This window comes from Magnolia sinica, chromosome 9 (assembly GCF_029962835.1).
Source record: "Magnolia sinica isolate HGM2019 chromosome 9, MsV1, whole genome shotgun sequence".
Lineage (NCBI taxonomy): Eukaryota > Viridiplantae > Streptophyta > Magnoliopsida > Magnoliales > Magnoliaceae > Magnolia > Magnolia sinica.
In genome coordinates this window covers 25,524,005-25,535,982 of record NC_080581.1, presented here as the reverse complement: position 1 = coordinate 25,535,982, position 11,978 = coordinate 25,524,005, and the positions used below count along the sequence as shown (strand labels likewise).

The 11,978-nt window shown below is 39.1% G+C and overlaps 1 non-coding gene across 1 annotated transcript; it reads right to left on the bottom strand.

Moving 5' to 3' along the window:
- Nucleotides 1-384: 384 nt before the first annotated feature.
- Nucleotides 385-491, bottom strand: LOC131257183 (small nucleolar RNA R71). Its single transcript, XR_009177196.1, has one exon. It is a non-coding gene; the product is annotated as a small nucleolar RNA R71 (small nucleolar RNA).
- Between the last annotated feature and the right edge of the window lie 11,487 nt (nucleotides 492-11,978).

Genomic DNA, 11,978 nt, shown 5'->3' with positions numbered 1-11,978 from the left:
TGAGAATGAGGTGCATCAAGCACCTCCGCCTCATACTTTACGAGATTATTTACAACCGGTGGGGGTGAGCACACCCTCATGCATGGTTTTTCAAGAAAATACAGGACACATGAATATCAAGCTAGGGGTGATCCAACTCCTTCCTAAATTTCATGGGCTCAAATCTGAAGAACCGTATCTACACTTGAAAGAGTTTGATGAGATTATAACCACTTATATTTTCTAAATGTGTCTGAGGACATAGTCAGGCTGAAACTCTTTCCCTTTTCTTTGAAAGAGAAAGCTAAGACATGGTTACATTCACTACATCCTAGATCTATTAGCACATGGAATGATATGCAAAGGGAGTTCATAAAGAAATTTTTTTCATATCATAAAATGAACACCCTTAGAAAATCAATCATGAACTTCGTCCAAAGGGAGGATGAAACATTCTTCCAATGTTGGGAGCGGTTCAAGGATCTTGTCAACTCTTGCCCACAACACGGTTTTAAAACGTGGCGCATTACGCACTTTTTCTATGATGGGCTGATATCCTCCATGCGCCAATTGGTTGAGACGATGTGCAATGGAGAATTTATGAATAAAAATATCAATGATGTATGGGATTACTTAAATAGACTTGCCAAAAATGCACAATCATGGGACACATACCCAAAATTGAGTACCACTTCTAGGCCTACTCAATCAAAGAAAAGGGGAGGAGTATACCAGCTGAAAGAGGATGATGATATCAATGTTAAAGTGGCTAATCTTATAAAGAAATTCGAGGCTATGGAATCAAGGATAAGGGTAAGGAAGTTGTTTGCGGTATTTGTGGTAGTAACAGTCACACAACTGAAAACTGTCCAACTATATCTACCTTTCAAGAGGTTCTGACTGAGCAATCCAATGCCGTAAATAATTACCAAAGACATTTTAATGGACCCACCTCTAATACATACAATCTTAGTTGGAGAAATCATCCAAACTTCAATTGGAAGAATGGACAAACTGTTACCCCTCAAGGTTTCTTCAATCAAATTCCAAATCAAGGGAAACCTCAAGAGTATCCGTTCAAAAACATATTTGAGAATAAGAGCTACTTAATCAAAATTTGGCACAAGCGTTTCATGATATCCACACAGCATTAGGAATGCTTGCGTCATCTATTCAAAGGATAGAGTCACAATTAACAAGTGGAAGGAAGGGGATGCTTCCTGCTCAACCTCTCCCCAATCCCAAACCGCAATATGAAATAAGTGACCCTAGCTCTTCAAATCAGATGGAACAAGCTAAATCTATCACCACTCTTAGGAGTGGTAAGATCATTGATAAAACCATCTCGGTTATGGCTGAAAAGCCTAAGGACCCGAAAGTGGACAACAATGATGGATCTAGTGATGCCCCACAAAAATTAGAACTGGAACTTTTAGAGAAGCCAGTTGCTCCATTTCCCCAACGATTGGTTGCACCAAAACCTCTTTCTAACTCTCAGGATATTCTGAAGGTGTTGAAATAAGTGAAAGTCAACATTTCTCTACTTGATGTCGTAAAACAGATACCTTCATATGCCAAATTCCTGAAAGACTTATGCACGACCAAACGACAACAGAGTATTCAAAAGAAAATCTTCTTGACTGAGAAAGTGAGTGTCATCCTGAAGCAAGATGTGCCACGAAAATTCAAAGATCCCAATAGCCCAATCATATCATGTGTAATTGAGGACTATCGAATTGATCACGCACTTCTTGACTTAGGAGCGAGCGTCAATCTGATTCCCTACTCGGTATACAAACAGTTAGGTTTGGGTGAATTAAAACCCACCCTAACCACACTACAACTTACTGATTACTCTGTTCGTGTACCAAGACGGATAATTGAGGATGTGTTAGTCCAAGTTGATAGATTTTACTATCCTGTAGATTTTATCATCCTGGACACCGAACCCATCAATAACATGAGCACTCAGATTCCCATCATTCTTGGTCACCCATTCCTTGCCACTTCAAACGCAATTATCAATTACAGGAATGGTGTCGTGACTATGTCTTTTGAGAATATGACATTGGAGTCAAATATCTTTTTCAATAACGGCAAAAACTTAGATGATGATGACGATTTCCACGACATTAACATGATTGACTCTTTCGTGGAAGATACGACACCTCTGACCTTATCCTCTGACCCTCTAGAAACGTTCCTGGCCCACTTCCATGATTTTGATGATGACATGATTAGGGAGACGTGTGCCTTGCTTGATACTACACCGATACTTGAAGTTAACTAGTGGAGGCCACAATTTGAAGAATTGTCACAAACCGATGTAGTGCCTCTACCGTCTAACCTCAAGCCACCGAAGCTTGACCTAAAACCTTTGCCCTCTGATTTGAAATACGCATATTTAGGTCAAGATGAGACATACCCGATGGTGATCTCTGCCCATCTGGAGAAAGAACGGGAGAGTATGCTCATATCTACTCTCATTGAGCATAAGGAAGCCCTTGGATGGACAATAGCGGACCTCAAGGGAATCGACCCCTCGATTTGTACTCACCGCATATATTTTGAGGATAATGCTAAGACCGCTCGGCAATCACAACGTAGACTAAATTCAAACATGAAGGAAGTGGTTAAGGCCGAGGTTCTTAAACTATTGGATGTGGGTATCATATACCCCATATCCGATAGTCAATGGGTGAGTCCAACTCAGGTGGTTCCTAAGAAGTCCGGGATCACCATCGTAGCCAATGCCAATAATGAACTCATGCCAAATAGAGTTACTATTAGTTGGAGAATGTGCATTGACTACAGGAAGCTGAATACCGTCACGAGGAAGAACTACTTTCCTTTGCCCTTCATTGATCAAATCTTGGAAAGGTTAGTTGGTCATTCCTATTACTGTTTCCTTGATGGGTATTCGGGCTACAATCAGATTGAAATCGCCCCTGAGGACCAGGAAAATACCACATTTACATGTCTCTACGGCACCTTTGCCTACAGAAGGATGTCATTCGGATTATGTAATGCCCTTGCCACCTTTCAGCGATGCATGATGAGTATCTTTTCTGACATGGTGGGGAAATATCTAAAGGTCTTCATGGACGATTTCTATGTTTTCGGTTCATCTTTCAGTGAGTGCTTAGAGCGTCTTAAATGTGTGCTGAAAAGATGTGAAGAAAAGAACTTGGTACTTAATTGGGAGAAGTGTCATTTACTAGTTCATAAGGGAATTGTCCTTGGACATATTATCTCGTCTAAAGGAATCGAGGTGGATAAGGCAAAAATTGATCTTATCTCTAACCTACCTCTACCCAAGAACATACGGGACGTGCGATCCTTCTTAGGACACGCTGGTTTTTACAAAAAATTCATAAAGGACTTTAGTCTCATATCTCGTCCTTTATGTAATCTACTTCAAAAGGATACTCCATACGAGTGGACTGAGCCATGTCAGGAAGTTTTTACTAAGCTTAAGGGCATGTTGACTAGTGCACCCATCATACAACCACCCAACTGGGGCATTCCTTTTGAACTTATGTGCGACGCATCTGATTATGCTCATGAGGCAGTTCTAGGCTAGAGAAAAGATAAGAAACCCCATGTTATTCATTATGCGAGTAAGACACTAAATCCTGCCCAAGTGAACTACTCGACTATGGAAAAGGAACTCTTGGCCGCAGTGTTCGCTTTGGAAAAATTTCTGTCTTACTTGATCAGATCGAAGATCGTTATTTACACTGATCACACGGCGCTCAAGTATCTTCTGTCTAAGAATGATGCTAAGCCCCGCCTGATACGATGGATCCTCCTACTCCAGGAATTTACCTAAAAATAAAAGATAAAAAGGGAGTAGAGAACGTAGTGGCTGACCATCTTTCTTGCCTTAATCCCTCTGATTCCCTTGAAATGACACATATCAATGACATATTCCCTGATGAACAATTGTTCAAAGTCTCCCATTTACCTTGGTTCATTGATATTGCTAATTATCTTGCCACAAGTTCCCTACTAACACATTGGACTGCGCAAGATAAGAAGAAATTTTTCACCGAGGTGCGCAACTTTTTCTGGGATGATCCATATTTATTTAAATATTGCCCAGACCAAATCTTAAAGAGATGTGTGACAGACGTTGAGCATCAGAGTGTCATCTCTTTTTGTCATTCACAAGCCTGTGATGGTCACTTTTCTGCCAAAAAGACCACAACTAAGATTTTACAATGTGGCTTTTACTGGCCCACTATGTTCAGGGACACTCATGAGTTTTGCAAGGCTTGTGAGCGTTGTCAAAAATTGGAAGCGTTGTCCCATTGAAATATGATGCCCTTGAATCTCATTCTTATCATCGAGGCATTTGATTGTTGGGGCATTAATTTCATGGGACCATTCCCCCAATCTTTTGGAAATCTATATATTTTGCTCACTGTAGACTATGTCACTAAATGGGTTGAAGCGATTTCGTGTCGGAATATTGACCATCTCACGGTCATTAAATTCCTAAAAGAGAACATCCTTTCCTGATTTGGAATGCCTCGAGCTATCATTATTGATGGGGGCTCAAACTTTTGTAATAGGCCATTCGAGAGTTTAATAAAGAAATACGGTATCTCTCATAAGGTGAGCACCCCATATCACCCACAGACAAGTGGGCAAGTCGAGATTTCTAATAGGGAGATCAAACACATTTTGGAGAAAACTTTTAACCCTGATCATAAGGATTGGTCAACCCGATTAACCGATGCCTTATGGGCGTACCGTACTGCATTTAAAACCCATATTGGAACGTCTCCCTTTAGACTTATTTATGGGAAGGCTTGTCACTTGCTTGTTGAGTTGGAACATAAAGCGTACTGGGTGATCAAAAATCTGAATTTCAATCTGGACAACGCTGACTCGCTACGCAAACTGCAGTTGAATGAACTTGAAGAAATCCAGAATGACGCATACGAGAACTCGAGAATTTACAAGGACAGGATGAAAGCGTTTCATGATCAACATATTCTGCGAAAATCATTCACACCAGGTCAGAAAGTCCTTCTGTATGATTCTCGACTACATCTCTTTCTGGATAAGCTTCCATCTCGTTGGACCGGCCCTTACATTGTGATTACTGCTTATCCTCATGGGGCCGTCGAGATAAGAGATCCCGACAATGGCAAAGAGTTTAAAGTAAATGGACATCGATTACAACCATTTGTCGAGAAATTTGATTCAGAGGACATGTCCATGCCTCTGGCTGCTCCTGTTTACCAGGATAGATCTCTTAGTCTGATGGAGGTATAGGTAGGTTTATCGCTTTCATAGGACTAGGAGAGTTTGCTATATACATTGTTTTAAAATAGTTTGCTTTTGTGGTTTCTCTCTTGTGCTAACCTGCGCTGGTATCTTTGGAAAGCCTCGTGATTCTTTCATCCAGGTACTATCTGTCCATCACTCCTCTTTTACTTTAGTTGTCCCATGTGCATTACATGCTTACATCTTTCACATTGAGGACAATTTAGATTTTAGGTTGGGGGTGGGATATTAGGTTTCCTAATCATTGTTTTCTTGGTCTTGAGCAAAAATTGTGAAAATTTTTAATTTTTCTGGAATTGTTTGTGAATTTGAAGTGATTTTGACAGCCATCTAGGGCACTTAGAAGTTCAAGATATGTGATGTTGGTAACTTATGACTTTTGGATTCAGTATCTGTCAGATTTCACAATTAAGTTTGAATTGTTAATCCAGAATTAGAACTTGTAAACATTGATTGAGTCATGATTTCACAAGACACATCTCGCTTGCACATTAAGGTTTCGGTTCGATATTGAAGGGATAACTTGGTGACTATTAAGCATGGAAGGAACTAATCTGAGGAATTTGTCCATTATGTAAAAAAAAAAAAAAAGGATTGGGTGAATGGTCGTCACTATGGGTTTGCTCCCTATAGATGCGGACTCAAGTCCACAAGATTGATATTCGGGACAAGTTGGGTGTACGGTCTTCACCATAGGTTTGCTCCTTATAGGTGAGGATTCAATTCCCCTGCTCATCGATGGAAAAATCAAAAGCTGAAAAAATAAAAAGAAAAGTGGTAAGGCAAGTTCTGGTTTAGGCTTGGTTGTCCTGAATGCTCATTCAATCATCAATATATCATGGAAATTGACAATTGGATCTCTTTAATTGTGATGAGCCAAGGTTGCACTATACACCCATGGAACTCAATGTTTAGAATTTTTCTAATTAAAAGTGTTAATACTTTGATCTTGATTATGAAGTTTATCATGCGCCTGAGTCCAGGAGGAAGTAATACCCAACATTCATGAATCTTAGAATTCTCATATCTGGATTATTTTACAAAATTCGCTCGAGTTTATACAAATTGTCACGTAATTCTCAACTTATTTTTCGCATACTTTGCTCGAGACTAGAAAAATGCTGGTTGAGGGTTGTGTTGAGGGTCAAATATTGCATATCAGACCCCAGTTATTGCCTGGATTTATGAACGTAATACTGTTTAATGGCCTATTTTAATTGTGTTTATGTTGCAAGGTGGATTTATAAGCATGGACTGAAAAATGGTACTAAAAGCATGGATTTGATGCTCATAAATCACCAAGGTAAGGGACAGACTCCAGGGGACCAAGATCAATGAATTCACAAACTAGAGATCCGAGAAAATCGAGAAACTGGAGCTTAAGTGGCCTGAAAGATGTCTAGAATGTAAGATCACAGGGTTCCCACCATCTGTTCAGCTCAAAACTTCATACATGGCCTGAGGACCATAAATTAACCATACACGTCGAATTTCATCCGTTTGATCCCTATAAAAATGGCCTAACGGACAGATCAGCCCCTAAAACTCTGATTTTGGGCCCACCTGCTATCCGGATATGCTTTAAAATTGGTATCAACGGGTTAAATGAGATGAGAATACAGATGGACGGAGTGGATTTCTCACAAACATCTTCAAAGGACGTCATGTACATCACGTGTGCACGGTAGACAAGTGCACTAGCCGTGCACTAAAATTCTCAAAGTCGGTCAGCACACGCTGACCGACTCCATCCTCTCCAACTCAAAAAAGGACACAACATCCTCCCATTGTCTGTTTGTTTTTCACTAATGGGCCCCACTCTTCATCCTTTTATAAAATCTGGACCATCTATTACGTCCATAGGGGAGTCTGGACCCTCACCAAGGTGACCTCTTGGTCCTATGCACCCGATTAGAAGAAATATTCGTTCAACATCAACATGGACGGCGGAATGAAAATATCATGGGCCACCACGGTTTGGTTCCAAAACCGAGCAAGTCTGCATGTTTTTTAAAGGAAAAGACAATGAGCGGCGTAGATTTTCCTCCTGACGTCAATCTGGGACCCACCAGCCATCACGACGCTGAATACGCTGGTTTTGTTTCGCAACAAAGCCTGCGGACGAATCTTGTGGGCCATCACCGTGCGTCAACGGTTTGATCTAGACCGTCCAAGAGAGTCCCTCATTCCATCTCATTCACTCCTAGGTGACGGACTTGAAAAAGACAATGGCGATTGGTTTTCAACCGTTCAAATGCCAGGTAGACGTCACCAAGAAAGAGTCCATGGACCACACCAAATCTGAGCCAAAATCAACATCTCTGACTGGCTTTTCGAGCCGCATCCAATGGACGGAGTAGATTTTTCCATCGACTTCAATTATGGGCCCTATGAAGAACTAGCGCATGTATCTTGTGTTGCTAATGCATAAAACATCTGCACCAACTGCATGAAGTGCGAAAACACTCCACCGACCGACCTGGTGCTCCTATAAAGAGGCAAGAAAGAAGAGAGAAAGGGCATCCAATTTTGTGCTGAGCGTGGAGCTGAGAAGCCTGGATGTGAAGCAGTTTCTATAGAGTTTTGTTTTCTTAGTTTTCTGTTTAATTTCTTTATAATATTTGAGGATAGCCTAATCATGTTGGGCTAAACCTCTTAGCTAGGGCTAAGAGGTGAAGCTTGTAGCATGATAGGAGAACTTTTTGCTTGTGCCTTTTGTTTAGACTAAACTGATGTTGATTTTAGTTTAATTAAGGGAATATTTTTTAGTTTTTAATGGTCTGATGTGACTAAAATTACAATGGGTCTGCGATAGCTTTGAGCATGTTCCTTTCCTTTTTATGTTTATGACATCAGGAAGCCCTGTTGTTCACCATCGTCTCCTGGGCATGGCCGGATGACGGTACCCTTCCTAACCTTCATATCATGTTGATTGGTTTGTAATTAGTTTAATTATGTTGTTTACTTTGTCTCCTAGGCATGGTTTGGTGATGGAATCCATTCTAATTCATATACCTTTCTGAAATGGCCAAGCTATATGTCCTAGAGGGGGGGTGAATAGAACTATACCAAATTAAAAATAAATACAGCGGAATATGAAATAAAGAATAGATAGCAATCACAGAATAGGAATGGAAAGCAACCTAAAATAGAGAAATAGAAACATAAATTGTTCTAATGACAACCTTACACCAAAAACCAAGGTTTATGGTAGGACAACTTTATTTCTAGAACAAATAGTGAAAAAGAAACTCAACGTAATAAAGAGATTGCAAAAATATAATGCTGAAATGTAAATCTAAATTATTACAACATTCCCCACTGTGCTTGAAATGAAATGATTACAACATTCACATTCACACATACATTCCACAATTCTGAATGATAAAAGATAGAATATAAATCACACATCCACAACATAAAGAATTATGGTGATTCGCCTGTGTGTTCACCAATTGTTAAACAACAGCCACACAGAATGCTACTCCACTCGTAATATCCTCACACAGGGGATATTAGCATTCACTATCAAATAGGTTTTCACTGGTTCACCCAAAACCTTCACAATTGTGTCTTTTTTAAAGGGCTTACACAATTCAAAAACCCTCACTTCTGAGTTTTCTGGCTCTCCTTAGATAACCAACAACTTTGAGATTTTTCTGGCTTAACCTCAAATAACAAACAATGTAAATTACACAAATTGTAAAATACCTGATTTTCTCCTTCGTTGTAGTAGCCCAGAAGAACTAAGTCGGAGTAGAGATTTGAATGTCAAAGTTCAATGTCCAATACTCACTTTATAATGGTTCTAGGTTCTAATAGATTTTAAATTAAAACAAAAGGGCTAGCTCTAATTGATTTTGATTCCAGAAAAGGGAAAACAACAATTCCTCTTTTCAGATTAGTTTGGAATGCAAGAAACAAAATCAATTAACAAAGCTAAAGAAAGAGAATATTAAATATGCATACTTGGCTTATATGGAGCACCGACTTATCTCTCAGAAGGCTGAATTAATTTAGCTTCAAGTTCATATTTTATTCTGAGATTCGTGCTCTATTTATAGGTGAGCAAATCACACCTTTGACTGGTCTAAGGACCTCTACGACTGATCGTAGAACCAACAGATATTTGAAAAATTCAGGCGCGATAAGATTTGGCAGTTTTACGACTGGTCATGGGTCTCCTACGACTGGTCGTAGGTTCACACGACTGGTCGAAGTAGGTTGATTTTCAGCGCTGTACATTGAGTCGTAGCTCTACGACAGATCAAAGATGCAATCGACAGTATTCCTACGATTGGTCGAACAGTCCCCAGGACTAGTCAAAGCCTAACAGAAATTTTCTGATTTTTGTAACAAACTTACGACTGATTTAGAAATTTCTTAGACAGGTCGAAGCAGTGGTAGGACTAGTCAAACAAAGTCCAAGACTAGTCTTAGAGCAGACCAAGCTCACTTATAGAAAACATATGAATTATGTATCCAAAATTACCTACTCTAAAGGTCAACCTAAGGTCAGTCATACCTCAGGAGTGAAGTAAGGACATTGAACATAGGAGACATGTGACCTTTGAAGTCTTGATGGAGCTCAAACTTAAAAGCTTCTTGAGATCTTGAGGTAGAACTTGAATGCATCTTAAGATCTTGATAACAATCTCACTTTCTCGAGTCTTGACTTGTAAACAGTGATTGTTAATCGAAATTGATCTTGAATAGAGCATTGTTCTTTATATATGTAAGCTTCATAGCAGTGTCTTTGGCACCACAAATTTGACAACACATAGGGCTATAAATTATGGCACTTACAATCTCCCCCTTTGTCAAATTAGTGACAAAACACACTTTCAAGATATGTTTCATAACACAGAATATCTGATTAAAGAATCATGCATCAGTTATTATCAACTAGCATCCTGCAGACTTGTAAATCAATATTCAATCCACCTCTGCACCCCACTGCACATACTCCCCTTGAGTAACATGCTCATAAAATACCATACAATACAATTCTACAATGTTACTCCCTCCTCATGATAACATCCATATATACATGTCTATAACATATCCATACTCCCCCTTTTTGTCACAATAGGACAAATGAAGCACAAAACAGATGATTGAGGAGAAATAATCAATGAGAAATATGAGAGTTAACATAGCATAAGCAACACACATAATTCATAGACTGAGTTAAGTTCAAGAGAGTAACAAACTCAAAACAAGTTCGGAGTAATAAAGTTATTACAAACCAGTAAACTTAAAAATACTAATCTGATCCAGATGAAGGAGCAGGAATGGAAGGATCAAGTTGATGCATGCCTTTGTTCAAGCGCCTAAGATATTTGCGTATATATTTAAACTATAAATCATGGGCAACAGACATGTTTTCCATCTTAACATTTAAATTCTCAACTTTATCTTCCAATGCACTCAGACGTGCATCAAATGAAGAAGGCTCATAATCTGGATCATTTGTAGAATCAGACTAAAGCTCTTCAAAAATATCATCCATGTTAATATCATCAGGAGGAAGATCACTAGTTTCTTCCTCATGCACTGCTTCAGCACCGCCAACACCATCACCTTGGCTAGGAAGGTAATCCGGTTTCATCTTATTGATATTGGAATTGTTAAATATCAGATAATAGATAGGGGCCTCTCCAACCGGCATATCGACTGACATATATGTAGCCAACACAATCATCAAATATCCAAAAGGAATGTCACTATAACCAGAATGGAGATAAAACTAAATGATGAAATGACAAATCAAGGATGGTAAACAAATGTTAACACCTCTAACAACAGAATGAAGAATACGAACCATGAAGGACGTTAATTCAGATTTGTTACCTGAACGAGGATACAAATTAGACACAAAGATTTTGTGAAGAATTCTGTATTTGGGTAACAAATACCTTGAGGGAAGCGCATTCCCTTTATGGGTCCATTGTACATCTAAATTGCATAAGTCCTTAGTCAACATATGTTTTTTAGCGACAAAGGGTTTATCATATAAAGTATGGATGGGAATACCCTCATCATTCACTGGAATATCCATAAGGGCTGAAATCAAATGTCAATCAACTTCAAATGGCCCTTCTCTTGTGGAGATAGAAAAAGTTAAATTTTTTAGAGAGAAAGCACATATGCATATAAACATGGATTGGGCAATGGACCAGTATGCAGGCCTACCCCAAAGCGATAAGTTATTCCAAACTACAGATTGGAGCATAGGAAAAATATCAAAAGAAGCAACATGATTAATATTAACTGGATGCTCAACAATAACATTACGCAATCAGATGTCCCGAACATAAGATAGATCGTCCTCAGGAGCCCTAAGATGACGCTTAGTAATAGGGGTTGATCTAAAAGAAGAAGACGGACCACAGGACGTTGATTTTCTTCCTTTAGAAGCCATATGCAACAATGATTTCAAGAATATAAAGAGTTGCAATGGATTGAGAAATGGGTTTTCTCAAATCAGATTTTTCAAAAGAAAATCCCTAAATCTCAACTAAATTCGAAATAGACAACTCCAAGAGAAAAATAGAAGCAATCTAGATACAAATCTACAAGAAAAATGCAAATGGAGAGCTAACCTTGAAGATTTATGAAGATGGGTTCGATTAGTCGTGTGTCGGCTCGGTGGAGAGAGAAGTTGAAATGAAGAAGAAAGTGATTTTCCTCAAATTTTA